General features: G+C 37.5%; 2 protein-coding genes across 3 annotated transcripts in view; one reads left to right on the forward strand and one right to left on the reverse strand.

Moving 5' to 3' along the window:
* LOC142342913 (uncharacterized) overlaps nucleotides 1-16,657 on the reverse strand; it is a 486,697-nt gene that overhangs the window by 102,137 nt on the left and 367,903 nt on the right. The window lies entirely within an intron of this gene.
* The window catches only part of LOC142342907 (dynein regulatory complex subunit 5-like), a 53,049-nt gene that overhangs the window by 14,094 nt on the left and 22,298 nt on the right, over nucleotides 1-16,657 (forward strand). The window lies entirely within an intron of this gene.

Consider the following 16,657-nt stretch of genomic DNA (forward strand, 5'->3'; position numbering starts at 1 on the left):
ACCAGATATTATACATCTAAAGTTATCTGGGAATGCGGCTTCAGTAATTATATCATCATCATTTAACCATGAATATAGATCATCATTTATATTAATAGCAATAGGATTCGTTTGGATTATATTATTTCTTGGGGGTGATATATTCCCCTGATCGGTGAAACCGCTTCTCGAATTATAACTAATTCGTAGATTAGGACTACTTCTCTGATTATAACTACTTCTCCGATAGACAATCTCATCATTGTCATTATCATTAACAATATCATTATCCTTAACATTATCATTATCATTAGCATTATCATTAACATTAAAATTATCATTATCATTAATATAATCATTATCATTAACATTATCATTAACATTATCATTATCATTAACATTATCATTATCATTGAGATTGACATTATCAATATCATTATCATTATCATTATCATTATCATTATCATTATCATTATCATTATCGTTATCATTATCATTATCATTATCATTATCATTATCATTATCATTATCATTATCATTATCATTATCATTATCATTATCATTATCATTATTGTGGTGCGGGTGGCACCTTCCCTAGGGATTACCTGAAAATGAAACTGATAAAACTATGAAACTCTCATACAACTTTATTCTAGTTCACTGTGTTTCATAAACTGTTCATTTGTATTACGTAACCATTTCTGTTAGCTATCGTACTTGAACTACTTTAACTGGTACCAACAGGTACCGTCTGACTGTCTACTGTAAATCGTGTCATTGTGCTAACTGAACTTATTCTGACATAGTTTGATATTGAAATACAACCGAATCCCTCGGTAAAGAAAGAAGAAATTAACGACTTGAAACCTGCGTTTTGAATTAGTCATAACATGGCGCAGCCATCAATGAAGTCACCGATTGGTGTACCCCTCTTTTGGGATAGCGGGGAAAATCCGTCAAACGAATGGCCAACGTGGTTTTCCACGTTTAAAATGGCCGTAATGGCCAAGGAAAATATGCATGTGGATCTACTTCTACGAATCAAACCCACAGCAAACGACTTATTTTACCCAATAATGCCGACCCTAGAAGAAAGAGTCGAAAACACAAGCGAGGAAGAAAATCGAAAGAGAGAAATAAGAAACGAACGCCGCAAGGTAGACTGGGAAAACGAGTGCAAACAAATACGGAGCAGAGGGCCGATGATAGACAGATATACGTGGGACGAAGCCGATCTGAAGGTGAAAAGCTTGACATACCTATCCCTGGGGAACGAAGCAACAAGAATATTCCACCAGCGAAACCCCCACACTGTCATCGACCGCTGCTCAACAAACGAACTCGTATACGAGTTAGGTATAACCTTTACTCGGCCTAGAAACCTAACCTTTGATAGGTTCCAGCTCATAACGGTTCAACAGAATCCAAACGAAACACTGGAAACTTTTTGGAGCAGATTACGCGAACTGGGCTCAAAGGCAGCCCTGGGGAACGTAGAGGAAGACCTAATAAAGGATTTCTTTATCGCCAAGATGAACAATACGACAATCCAAATGGAACTTCTCTCCGAAGTGCGCACCGCTGCACAAGTACTTAACTTTGCTCTATCAAGAGAAAGAGGCCAAGAGAATCAAAAAGAAATTCTCAGATCATCAGCTCCAAACTGGACCAACAAAGTAAACGCAATTTCAAACAAAAACACACGTCCCATACAACGTCCTCAACAACAAAGCTCCCAACAACAAAACAAGCCAAACGAGCAATGTTGGAGATGCGGGGGTATATTTATAGCAGGGCACATGAACCAATGCACAGCCAAACAAGCTACCTGCAACATATGCAAGAAAACGGGACATTTCGCCAAGATGTGCAGGTCTAAGATACCCCCACTCCCAACCAGAAAACCCAACCAGAGATCTCAACAACAACGTCCCCAGGGACAAAACAATCAACTCAGAGTAAGACAAATACAGGAACAGTTAATCGAGGAGGAAGAAACCGAACAGGAAGAAACAGATTCGGTTGACCCAGAGTCCGCACTATACATTAAAGAATTGTCAGAGGACTGGGCGGATATTAACCACATCGCACCAGAATCATTCTCGGAAGTAAAGAACATTCACCTCCAAACAAACTCGACAAAAGAAGTCTGGGTGCAAACAACTACAAACAACCTAAAAGTACAATGGTTGGCGGATACAGGATCCCCAAGGAGCTTCATCACGGCGGAACAGGCAACCGAAATCATGAAATATAACCCTGGAGTAAAGTTACAACAATATTCCAGCCCAACAAAATATAAATGTTTCAACAACAACAACATAAAGATCGATGGAGAAATCAACATCACCCTACAATCCGGCTCCTGGACAGCAAAGAACTGCAGAATCTTCGTAGTAGGACACAAGACTAACAACTTAATGGGCAGAGACGTTCTTCAGAAACTGGGAATTACACTCCAACAAAAACCCAACAAATCCCCAGGTAACAACATTTATTCAATCTCTACTATCCAAACAGAGAAAAATATAATCAAATGGATATACAAAGAATATCCACTCTTATGTACCAGATTAGGAAAATCAAAAAACCACATAGCAAAATCGATATTCAAACAAAACCACAACCCCATACAACAGAAAGGACGACGAGTTCCCCTCCATCTACTCGAAAAAGTAGAACGCGAATTAGACAAACTAATACAAGACAAACAAATCACTAAACTAGAAAAATGTCCCGACGATCTATTCGTTAGCCCTGTAGTAATAACAGTAAAAAAGGACAAATCAGTCAAAATAGCACTTGACTCGAAAAAACTAAACAAAGCAATACACAAAAACAAATACCAAATGCAAAGCATTGACCATCTAGTAGACGCTGTAGCACTTTATATCACACAAAGAAAGAAATCCCCAGGGAATTTCTGGTTCTCAAAAATAGATCTCAAATATGCATACAGCCAAATTCCATTAGACAATTCCATATCCAAACACTGTAACTTCAGCATCCTCGGGGGACAAGCAACTGGCACATATAGATTTCTAAATGGCTTCTATGGCCTAACCGATATGCCAGCAACATTTCAAAAAACAATAGATAAGACACTAGATGGAATAAACTCCAAATTTGCATTCCTTGATGACATACTAGTAATCACCAAGGGATCAATCCGAGAACACGAACTTGAATTAGACAAAATATTAAACCGACTAAACAACGAAGGACTAGCCATTAATTTACAGAAATGCGAATTTGCCAAAAATGTAATAGAATGGCTAGGCTTCACAATAACTCCAAGTGGAATAACACCACTAATTACAAAAACAGAGGCAATCACAAAACTCGACAACCCTAAGACACTAAAACAACTACGGTCATTCCTAGGGAGCGTTCACCACCTCACAAAATTTATACCGAATCTCGCTAAACTCTCAGAACCCCTGCGCCCATTATTAAAGAAAAATCCCGACGCCAAAAACAATAAACTAGATTGGAACGATGATCACAGTACTGCATTTAATAACATAAAAGCTAAAATACAACAAATAATCGAAAATAAACACTTCGATACCACCAAACAAACACGAGTCAAATGCGACGCAAGCGCAAAAGGATTAGGGGCATGCATCGAACAAAAACACGATAACGAATGGCATACCATTGCATTCGCCAGCCGATTCCTAAACAAACATGAATCCCGATACAGTACAAACAAACTAGAATTACTAGCTGTAGTATGGTCTCTCGAACATTTTAAACACTATATATTCGGAACCGAATTTACGTTACAAACAGACCATAGAGCACTGTTAACAGCCCTCAATGAAAACCGCGGAAATAAAACGTACCAAAGTAGATTAACACGTTGGGTGGATAGACTTCTTCCCTTCAATTTTAATCTTGAACATATCCCGGGGAAAAATATGGGATTTGCCGACTATTTGAGCAGACATCCAAAAAATAATCCACCTCCCCCATCATCAGACGACACACAGTATATAGTGAATTTAATAAATGACTTTAAATTCATCCTCACACAAAATTCAATGAATTACAATTCGGCTAATTGCACAGACAAATACCAGACAAGACAAGCAACTAGGACTAATAATAAGCACGCGCGTGAATACAATAACGCTTTTTGCCTTAATCGTTCCAATTATCAGCAGCTTATTTCGCCTCTTCCAAATTCAAACAATTCTAACACTTTCAATACTTTCAATTCTTCTCAAAAATTCCATTCAAACTTAGCCAAAAATCCCCAGGGATTAACCCACAAAATACATTCCATCTACCTATCACATCCAAATAATTCAATTGTACTTCCCCAGGGATACCAAACCATCAACGTTACTACTAGAAACAAACCCCATATAAACACATTTGATCAAACAATCATTAAGCGAAAACGAGCGCCAAACAAGACCAAAATGAGCTCTAACAAAGTCACTATCGCCACCCAAACTGATAACGAAAACAACAAGGGACTTGGACGATCAGTCATTATACCCGATCCCCAAAACCCAATTTACCCCCTATCTAATTGTACAGATATGCCCCAATACAGAAAAAACCTCAACCAAGTATTTGGGGAAGAATTTGTTGCGGAGGCAACGGCAAAAGACCGCCAAATGGCCCCGGTAATTAAACTCATTAAGGATAAAGACTGGGACACTCTCAAAAGGGTGAGCCCATATTTCTATTCCCTAAAGAGAGATTTATCGATTACACCTTCCGGTTGTGTCTTATATGACAACAGACTCATGATTCCGTCATCACTTAAACAACTCGTGATTAACTCTCTCCACCAAACCCACCCGGGCCAAGCTGGGATGCTCCGACTTGCAGACTTAGTATGGTTCCCTCGGATACATAGGGAAGTAACGACAAAAGCCCAGTCATGTGGAGACTGCATTAAGAAAGGTAAAAATCTCAAACCTTTGACCCCAAAAAATTCCCTAGGGATACTACCAAAACTAAGTGAGCCAAACGAAGAAGTACAATTAGATTTTGCGGGACCAATTCCATTTAGAGAGCATAAACAAAACTACTATATACTAGTTTCAGTAGATCGTTTAACAAGATACCCCCACGCAGAGGTATTTAAAGACTGCGACACACAAACAGCACTAAATTACTTAGAAGAATATTGTCGATTCCACGGCATACCACGCTCCATCAGATGCGCCCAAGCCCAAGCATTTAAAGCAAGAGAATTTGAAATTTTCTGCAAAAACAAAAACATCAAGCTAATACTAGCCCCCGCGGGAGATCACAGGGCCACGGGAATGGTAGAAAGATTAACTCAAACACTAAAAAGGCGCATCGCCGTGATGGAACATGACCCTCTATGGTCATCAGCCGACTTGGCAACAATAGTAGCTAAAATCATAGAATCGATAAGACTAATTCCGAACGCAACAACAAAAATAAAACCTTTTGTAGCCCACTTCGGCAGACCTCCAAATACAGAACTTTCTAACATAATTACAAAACCCTCAAACAAAAATCTGTCATATAAACAAATAAATAAATATGCTTCAGATCAAGCAACGCTACAACACCCAGCGCTCCCCAGGGAAATAATGTGGGACTGGGACCATGATAGCGAGCCCGAACTTGATATTCAATACAAGACGCAATCCCAACCAATCCCGGCCAACAGCGACACAGATGACTCAGAGAACGCGCCGCTGCTTAGCCACAAGCGCGTTCATGGTAAGATCATACCTGACAGATTAGAAATTACCTTCGGAGATAAAACCTCCACCGTAATTTACAATAGAAAAAACATTGCAAGAAAAACACTCGCACGAAAAGTACCGGAGCCCCGGGGAACGTTAAAACCCCAATGGAATATCATCCCGGACGGTACCATTACTAACTACTCCCCCCACACAATAACGTTAGATACTGATAATCGAAAAAATACTGTAATAAGGAGGAACGACCTAGCCATAGTAACCGAAACAAAACCCCGCGAACCCGAACCTGAGCCTAAACCTAGACTAATACATATGGTAGCATGTAAAACAGTTGGCGAATATAAACGCAATCAAGAAAAAATAAGGAAGTTTTGTTTAGAAGAAAAAACAGCCCTTGCCAAACAACAAGAGCTCATCGCGAAACAACAGCGAAAAGCCCCACTGCAACAAACTGCGACACCACAGAACCAACCGGGCCCCAGCCGCAGCGCAATAGACACCAAACCAATGGGACACGCAGACATAATTGCCATGGCCAAGAGAAATCAACAGGCCCACAAACGCCAACGAGCCACAAAGAAAGCCACGTCGAAGCCACCTCAGAAACAGCAACGCCAACAAGCACCAAGAAACAAATCGCCCTGGAATCCCCAAAGGCCACAATGGCTAAAGAATGCAAAAACAAGATTGACGAAACCATCACTTGCAGCCACATTCGAATTAAAATCAAAAGCCGCCGCCCTACAACACTCACGTGAAGCAAAGTCAAAACCTGAACGCAAACTACTTTACTCGAGCTCGTCAGAAAGCAAAAGCTTCACATCAGTCAACAAAAACAAGCTCAAGTTCTCGCCAACAGTCAAAATACATAACATCCAGTCCGAGTCCCCAGGGACTAAACACTTTGAAATCATCACATCATCCGACCCACAGGACTTTATGATGGAAACAAACGACCACATCAACCAACAGCAAACGTCCACTTCGTACTCTCCCCCATCACGAACACTTCCCCAGGGCATCATGAAGTCCACTCCAAAATTGGACAAACTTGTCGAAAAGATCTGGAGCCAACCCAACCACGAGAGTACTGGCCTGGAAATGAGCTCCACGGAGGACTTCCCAATCCAACCGCCTATCAAAAAAGTCGAAGTTGTATACCTGGACTCGACAACTTCCGAAATCGCAAACACGGCGGACACCACCATAATAACAATAAGCGAGGACAATTCTGATAACATTCTGGATGAACCGGCAACAGAAACGGCACCAGTAAACGATCACCCAAACGGCAACCAAGTGCAAAATACAAACGACACGAACGATACGAACGATATCGCAACCACAACGCCCGCGAACGGCGAGGAGCACAAGACTCCATCTACGTCTCCCGCTAAGAGCTCGATCTCGAGCTTACACACAAGCGACTTCTTCAATCCAGAAGAATTTTGAGTACCCCAAAATTCTTGTCGACGGGGGTGTGTGGTGCGGGTGGCACCTTCCCTAGGGATTACCTGAAAATGAAACTGATAAAACTATGAAACTCTCATACAACTTTATTCTAGTTCACTGTGTTTCATAAACTGTTCATTTGTATTACGTAACCATTTCTGTTAGCTATCGTACTTGAACTACTTTAACTGGTACCAACAGGTACCGTCTGACTGTCTACTGTAAATCGTGTCATTGTGCTAACTGAACTTATTCTGACATAGTTTGATATTGAAATACAACCGAATCCCTCGGTAAAGAAAGAAGAAATTAACGACTTGAAACCTGCGTTTTGAATTAGTCATAACAATTATCTTTATCATTAACATTATCATCAGCATTATCATTAACATTACAACTTAAACAAAAACACTCATTATATATTCCTGGATATTTACATTGATTAACTAGAATATTCAAAGCACTTTAATTCTAAATCCTCTATCAATAAGATAGATCAAGTATAAACAATAAGCCCCACAATAAGATTCATCATGTTGTTGTATTCTCTCTTTAGAGCCTAGATCAACATATTCTTCTTAAAATAAAGGTAGAGTTTCTACACCAAAATTGTCAAAGTAATATGTTGGACCACCTTCTCTTCTTATAACTAAAACCCAATGTGTACCTTCAGTTGGATGTAGATTTACAATAATGTTAGAGTTAGGTTCACTTACCATTTCTGGTTTATCATCTCTCATTACAATCTCAATTGGTGTTAGACTTATATCTTTACCTATATCTTTTATTCTGATATCACTCATAGCATTATTATCAATATTAAATTTATTATTGAATTCCTCAAAAGTTAGGATGAGCATTTTTATATAATAAATTTATTAAATCTAAGTCTAAGTCTAAGTCTAAATCTAAATCTAAATCAACTCTATTTTTATTATATAAAAATGGAAACAGGTAGTGCAGTTTTTTTTATTATTATAATTGGAATTTGTTATATAATATATGATTCAAGACCAAGTAAATATACAAAACTAGAAGAAAGCTTTGGTGGATTTATGAATAGGAGTCTAGTTAGATTTGAACTTGAAAAGTCACCACTACATACTATTGTTTATGGTGGAACTGGAACGGGTAAAACATATTTTATTAGACAATACTTAAAGTTATACTAAGACCATGGTCAAGTTCAAGATCAAAACCAAAACCAAAACCAAGACTAAAACCAAAACCAAAACCAAGACCAAGCTAAAAATATAGTTATAGTTTGTAATGATGACAGAGACTGGATAGATCCTGAGTCTAATTAGTTTGATACTGGTTTAATAAATGTGATATAAATATGATCACAAAAAATAATATGCATAAAATTCAAAATTGTGTAATAGTACTTGATGATATGGGTGATAGGTTAAATAAGGATATAGGTTATTATTTTACTGAAGGTAGACAATATAATATTCAAATGATTGTAATGTGTCATAAACCAGCTCAAATAATTAATACAGCTAGAATGAGTTGTGTTACCATTTATTTAACAACTTATAATGGACCTGATCTATTTAAAAACTTTAATGAGATATATAAATGTGAACATGACTTCAATAAAATAATTAGTGAATTAAATAGTAACTATTATAATTATACAGATGGAATGTCAGATGAACTTCGTTATGGTATAATTAAATACAATAAAAAGGAAAATACTTTCATTATTATTAGTAGTAATAGAACAATGATATATGATTCAAGAGTTGGTTTCCTTGATTTAAAAGCTCTTAGTTTAAAAGATGATTTAGAAAGAGAAGACATAATTAAACTTATAGCATATATGAAACCACTAATGATTATTGCAACAGATAGAAATGTTATTTATCATGATAACTATCAGTTTTGTTTTAATAAACTTCTTACTTTAAATAATATTAAAATACAGAATGATGTTCTAACATACAGAATGATTTTCTAACTAAAGAAATGATTATGGGAAAGGGTATGAAAATTTTATCAAATATTGGTGGAATTATAGGCGCAGGTTTATTTATATTTAACTGTTTTTGTCCTAATTCAAAATCAAGAAATACTGGAACTGTAGCAATGGGAGCAAGTACAATGTTGAGTAGAGTAAATACATTAGTTAATGTTGGATATGGAGAAGAGTTGGAAGGTGAAACACGAAATACAATCTGCGAAGCAGGTTCCCTGATACAAGAGGAGTATATAAATCAGTGTAACTGTGACTTCGTCAATGAAAAGATGGGATTTTTGAATAGAAAGGGAGGAAGGTTTTTAAACAAACTATATATAAATAATGAAGAATTTAGAGAAGAGATTACAAATTTTGTTAAAGTTAAAAAAGAATTAGACCTTGATTTGATCTTAGATAAGAGATGTAAAACTAATACACTCAATACTTTAGGAAATAAATATTTAGCAGAGTGTATCACATCCAAAGATAATACTAAAGATTTAATTGAAATCATGGCTAAATTTTACCCTGTGAAGGATTAGGTAAATATTATAGTTTACCCTATTATAAATGCTTTTACAATGTTTAGAGTGTAACCATAAATGTGTAAACATTGCTGTTTTAAAATATCATTATGAATCATTTCATAAAGATAAAACTGATAAATGTATGTGTGGTAATATAAAATTAAGTGGTATTTGTGCTAATGATTTTTCTCCATGGGGTTGTTCTTTAAAAAATGAATCTAGTAATAGTTCTAATTCTAGTTCTAACCCCAGTTCTAATTCTAATTCTAATTCTAGTTCAAACCCTAGTTCTAGTTTTAGTTCTAACCCTATTTCTAACTCTAATTCTAACCCTAGTTCTAGCTCTAGTTCTATTTCTGGTTCTGGTTCTAACCCCAGTTCTAGCTCTAGTTCTGGTTCTGGTTCTATCTATGACTATAACTCTAACTCAGATCCTAACCCCAACCCTAACCCTAACCCTAACCTTAACCCCAGCTCAGAAGTATTAACTAGATGTTGTAATAAGTGTAATTATATAAAACCACTAAATAATTTTGATGAGGGTAAGTATACATGTAGAAGTTGTAATTCAGCTCAAGTTAATTGTCCATATTGTACTTCTGTTGTGAGATATGATGGGATACGGGCTCATGTAAAGAAACAACATCCAGATATAGAATTGACTAGAGGTTTTAGTAGAAATTTAACTGATCGGTGTAACCGCTTCGCGGATAAAACAAATAATCCTAATTGGCAAAGTCAGAGGATCTCCGAATATTAACCAAACAGAGGATCTGCGAATTTGCAAAACAACTCCGTTGAGCAGTTTCACTGATAGTTGTTCATGTAAATACTATAATTTTGTATCATTTCTTATTAATAATGGAATAAATATAGAAAAAATAAAAGAAAATATAAATTTATTGAAACGTATAGATAATTTGAAATAAAAAGTATAAAAAAATAAAAAAAAATAACAAAAAAGAGGGAATCACTCTTTAAGAGCAAAAAAGAGCAATCTTTTCTACTGGGGATCACTCCGACTAAGAGTGAATCACTCTTTAAGAGTGAAATATAATTTTTGCTTTGGTTTTTTGATTTTTTGTTTTTATTTTTGATTTCAATTGATTTTTTTTATTGATTTTAGAGCTAATATATAGTAGTGGATAAAACAAGGGATTCAACAAACAGTAAAATTTGGCCTGATTCGACATGCGCGATTAGCGTTAGGAGAAAGGGACTAATTTTGCTGGTGGTTGAATCCCTTGTTTTATCCACTACTTAAATTCTTAAAAATAGCTAAGACGAAACATCCATTTGTAGCGAAAATGATAAAGAAATTCGGGTCTTCCCCATTATAGCCCCCCCCCCAGCTTAGTGGTTAGATAACCTATAGCCCCCCCCAATCATTGTAAATATACCACAATGGGGGGGGGGGCTATAATTTCATGGGGGGGGCTATGATGGGAAAGACCCAGAAATTCAAATACGATCAACAAAAAAACAGCTTGTCATCAAGTTAGATTTAAAAATAAGCATATTACACAAAAACTTATGCAAAATTACAGGGACATGTCCAAAAACAGAAATTTCAGAACATGGCCGTTTTCTCAGTAGACTTCAGTAGAAAGATTAAACTTTATGAACAGTCGATTGTGTAATATTTATCCCCTAATTTCTGGGATCGTTTCCGTTTGTGTCCCCTCCACCCAGCTTGGTGGGTGCATTTTTTTGCACCCCCAAAGCACGTGTCATAATTCTACATAATGATTTATTGTGTAATGGCACGTGTTTTGTAAATGGGGGAGCATAACGTGCTGGGGGGGGGGCAAACGGAAAAGATCCATATCTGTACTTCAATGCTTAAAAAATATCATAACGTTTCAGGTTTGAAATAACGCAAGAAGCTATCTAGCTATTGCAGCGATATAAGAGCTTTCCAGTTTTCGATCTATTTTCCTGACTCTATGATCCGATTAAACTTCGCTTTTAAATTTCGCGAAAGTTTTTTCAAACCACACGGAAACGAACTTACGATCTCCGAACGTGAGTCAGGGCACTAACCACTAAGCTACGGTAATTTTGGTTTGTGTACTGTTTTGTCTGGCACTATTTTGTCTGTTTTTCCCCTAATTATTTTGTGTGGAGGAGATTGGTCTGGAACTATATTAGACTTAGGGATTTTTGTCTGCGATGACTTCGTCTCTTTGCCATGAATTCGACAGTAAGGGAAACTCAATAAAAGACTTTTTTGATATGTTGCGAAGATCAGAACTTAGAGTTAAAACGTCGATATAAACTTTCTTACCTGGTGTTGTTGAAGTAATTATATTGAACAATGGTTAATAAATTGAACCGAATTGTGGCTTCAAAATTGTTCATAGCAAAAGTTTGTCAGTGTACATAAACGATAAAATTGAGCGATTAATTTGACATTCCCACCACCAGTGATGAGCATAAACCAATTCGATGGACCTCCCTGTAGATATCAATGACACGTTCTCAGGTTAGGAGAACATTGTGCAAAAACTTCAAACTTGCCATATATGTCAAGGAGAAAAACTTGATCAAACATAAAGTTTAATTTAAACATTATCAGTTTATTTGTATCTAGACGGTTCTGTAAACTTTCATACTGATAGCGACTATAAATACCCATGATTTTTGTAATTTTAGGCCAATTCAATTATTAAAAAAAAAAATTCTTGTTACTCGTGTATGAGACCAACCATGACAATGGTGTCCAGACAACCAACAGACCGACCAATTTCAGATCTGCAGAACACTGAATCCTGTACTGCGTGGATTGTGTCTTTTGTGCCGAAATGTCGAGCAGAGAAGAAAGAAAACACACCAACGGTACAATTTCGGAACTGCATGTCACGAATAGAATTTTTAGTATGTGCGGACCAGACGCATTTTTAAAAATTAGAAGCCTTATTAATTCTGCTATAATTCTGTCCGCTGTCCAGAGCAATGGAGAATCCGTTGACGATTTTCTAGCGCGCCTAGGAGAAGACGCACGCTATTGTGACTTCCAGAAATTAAAAGCACTGACCAACCCCAAGGAGGAGTTGGTAAAAATGAACTTATCTCAGATTCGAGAGGCCCCGAGGCAAAATTAAGACTATTAGACGGCAGCAAAAGTAAACCAATAATGACTATTTCTGACATGACAGAAAATCTACAAAACAGAAGTGAATCAATGGCTTTTGAGAGTTCATCAACCGGTAATAAACCGGTTATAGTGAAGGAGGAAGTGGGATACAACTTCAAATTAACCTTCAGAAAACCTAGTGAAAAGTTTACTGGTAGTAAAGGCAACGATCAATTGTTTAATAGATGTGGGGTAATCATCACACTAGCAAGCGGTGTCCAGCTTTGAACAAAAAAATTGACGCCTGTGTAAGGTTGAGGCACTTTGCAGAAAAGTGTAGAAGTAAAGCCCAGCCTAGGTCAGTTAATTACAACCAGCACAACAATTTCTGCAAAGAAGAGGGTAAGTTGTCTGGTGAAACATATTCTGAAATAATTATGGGATTAGACTATGAACAGGAAAACGTGTTCAACATGTCAGTGACGTGGGAGTACAATACAGTAAAGGATCATAAAATAAAAAGGCAAATTGAGACCGGTTCTGATAGTGCTGTGATATCATCATTCATGAGACAAAGCTTGGTAAACCTCAGTTAGATGGGAAAATCAGACGTCTTGACGCCTAATTGATTGTTATCAATTGACGCTTTTGGAATCACTAATATGTGATGTTGAGTGGAATGGAAGTAAGTATAGGCAACAACAACTTGCAGTTGTGCAATCCGACAAAGAAATTGGACTACTCGGGAGAGACATACTAATCCAAGAAGGCGTTAACACAGTGTGTGGTGAAAAATTACCTGCAGTCAAAGGATACAAAGCTGATGTGAAACTCATACCGGGATAACAGCCGATGTTCTGCAAAGCCAGAAAGATAACTCTACCTCTAGGGGACAGGGTCAAAAAATTTGAAAAGATGGTGCGACCGGGTATCCCGTAGCCAGTGAAACCTGTGGGCTAACAACCAGTAGATTGGCAGCGGAAGAAAAATGGAGCTCTAAGACTATGCGTGGAGGCAAAAGTTCACATTAGCGGCAAAGTTTTGGATGATGATTACCCAACCCCATGCAAGGAGACCATATTCGATAATCTCCACGGGCGTCCTGTTTTGGCAAAATTGCCTTGTTAGACTTATTTTTATCAAATCGACTTTGAAAAGGACGCAAAATAATTATATAGAACCAACAAATTGCAAGGATTGTTAAAGACGTGAAGGCTTCTTCAGGGCTTGAAAAATTTTTCATCAATCTTCTCAAACTGCATCGAGTCAAGTTGCAGAGGAATCAAGGGTCTGGCCACCTTTCAAGATTATGTTCTGGTATTTTGAACAACAAAGAAGCAATACAAGAATCGAAAGCTTGCGGTCAAAAGTCCTCTACGTGAGAAGCCTTTCACAATCAATGAAAAGAAATCCAGTTCTAAACCAGTGCCACGCTTTACTGTTCTTGGTTACTCAGTTTCAAAGGAAAGAATAACAGCAGTTGTTGATAAAATCAAAAACGCAAAACCACCATCAAGTTTGAAGCAACTAGATTTTTTTTGTCGGCTCAGCAGTTTTTCATGGACAAGTGATACCAGATTGTGCTACAAAAAGTTACTTTTAAATGAAACTAGAAAAGGTGACTACAGACGGGAAAAAGAAGAACAGAATGCCTTGAAAAAATTAAAAAAAGTTATATGGTAACCCACTTGATCAACGCCTCAGAGAAAGCAATAGGAATGAGAAGGACATTCCGTGATCTATGTATTAAAGAGAAGGACATTCCGTGACCTATGTCTCAAAGAAGTTTACACAAGCCGAACAAAATTACTCAATTATTGAGCGAGAGAAACTTTTAATTGTCTTTTGTGGTCACTATGTTAAAACAATTCCTGCTGGGAAGGACGTTCACACTACAAACTGACCATAAATTACTCAATAATCTCTTTGCACTATACTAGGAAATTCCTAAAACAGCATCAGCACGAATCACGAAATGGGCTATAGCCCTGATTCGAGTTCGAATTGGAATATACTCATTGAGAGCAGATCTATCACGCTGACGCTTTGATCAGATAAGATTTGGTTGACATTGAAGGAGTCTGCTTTGCTCTCGACATTATCTATTTTTTTCAATTCAACCTGGTAACCCAGTCAGATAGCAGAACTGAACTGGGATTGAATCGAAGCTTCCAGGCTGTCATAAAAAAAATTGGAAACAAAGCTTAGAAGCAGAGAAACGTTCTGAGCAACAGAAAGGGGCTTTAAGTATCCACAGCGGGATTATCTTCCGAAGAGTTGTGCCTTTCATTCGACCCAAAGAAAGACACTTGGTAATGGCCAAAGTCAATGAGATCCACCCAGTTAAAATTGCAACTGAATGCGCAATCCAAATGATATCTTAGTTGCCTTTAGTCGGTCAAGATAGTTTTCGATATAGTAGCAAATGTAAGGAATGCCAAAAAACAGGCCTAGCCTGGAGAACACAGTATCCACGTGGCCAGAAGCAGAAGTTCGGGAAAAGTTCCATACGGACGGGGGTTAAGTTAAAGACCAATGTAATATCTTAGTAATAGCAGACGCGGGATCAGGCTGGATGGAAGCATTTGCTGCGACAAATAGAACTTCACACACAGTGAAGGAGTACTTGAGTTAAGTCTTTGCAAGATTTGGACACCAAAAACGTTAGTACAAGACAAGGGTCCCGAGTTTGGTAGCATTGACCTAAAACAGTTGGGTGAATCACTGGGGATTAAAAAGATGGAATCACCCATCTAGCGTCCAAGAGCAAACGGACTTGCGGAGCAAGCAATTCAAACAGTAAAACGGGCTATTCAAGCCAGGAGTTCAAATCTGAGTGTGTCAATTGGCGCTTTCCTTCAGCAGGGTTTGATTACTCTTCTGAACACTTCCAAGACGCGGGGCAAAACTCCAATGAAGCTACTGCTAGGACGGAAAGTGAGACTTCCAGCAGTAACTGACTTTGATATATGTAAACCAGTCTCTTTCAAACCAAAGAGCAGATCAAGAACAGTTCCAGCTACCTTCATTATACGTAAAGGAATGAACACCTCATTCATCCAGCCGGCTAATTCAAACATGACAGTGCTTGTTAGTGACAACCAACTTGCACGGCTGGAACCTGACGGCGTCAAGACTGAAGATACTGATCAGCAATCTACTGACTCACAATCTGAGAACAGTAGGAACAATGCAGACTTCGCATCACCCGACTCCATTGAAGAAACTTCAGTAACTGTAGAAGAACAACCTTCAAGGGCCATGAGAACTTCAAGCAGAAATAAGAAACAACCGAAAAGGTTTGGAGAAGCTATCCCTACAAACTTGCTTAAAAAAGGAGTGAGGATGTGATATATCGCGAAGATCACATTTTAGAGTTAAGATTTCGGTTCGATATAAACATAGATTTCTTATGTGGCGTTGGCGAAGTATTTTTTTCGAATAAGAGTGACTAAATTGAACCGAAGCGTTGCTTCAAATTTGTTCATACCACAAAATTATCAAAGTACATAAACCAAAAATTTGAGCGGTTATTTCGACCTTCCCACCATCAGCGATGACCATAAACCAACTCGATGAGCCTATCTGAAGATACCAATGACACGTTCTCAGGTTAGAAGAACAATGTTCTAAGTGCAAAAAACTGCACAGATACTTGCCATATACGGCAAGGTGAAAAACTTGTTCATACTTAAGTTTTAAATTGACCATTATCAGTTTATCTATATTTAGACGGTTCTGTAAATGTTCACGCTGATAGCGACTGAAAATACCCTTGAATTTTTGTACTTTTAGGCCATTTTGAATTCAAAATAATAAAATTTTTGTTACTCTTGCATGAGACCACGACAACTTTAAATTCATATTTGATTAGAACGCTGATTTACTTGGCGATAGTTGTTTTAGCAAACCAGTTTCTTTATAACTGTTACCCACGGATGATTGTTTCGAA

Source organism: Convolutriloba macropyga, chromosome 7 (genome assembly GCF_964194025.1).
Source record: "Convolutriloba macropyga chromosome 7, txConMacr16.3, whole genome shotgun sequence".
NCBI lineage: Eukaryota > Metazoa > Xenacoelomorpha > Acoela > Convolutidae > Convolutriloba > Convolutriloba macropyga.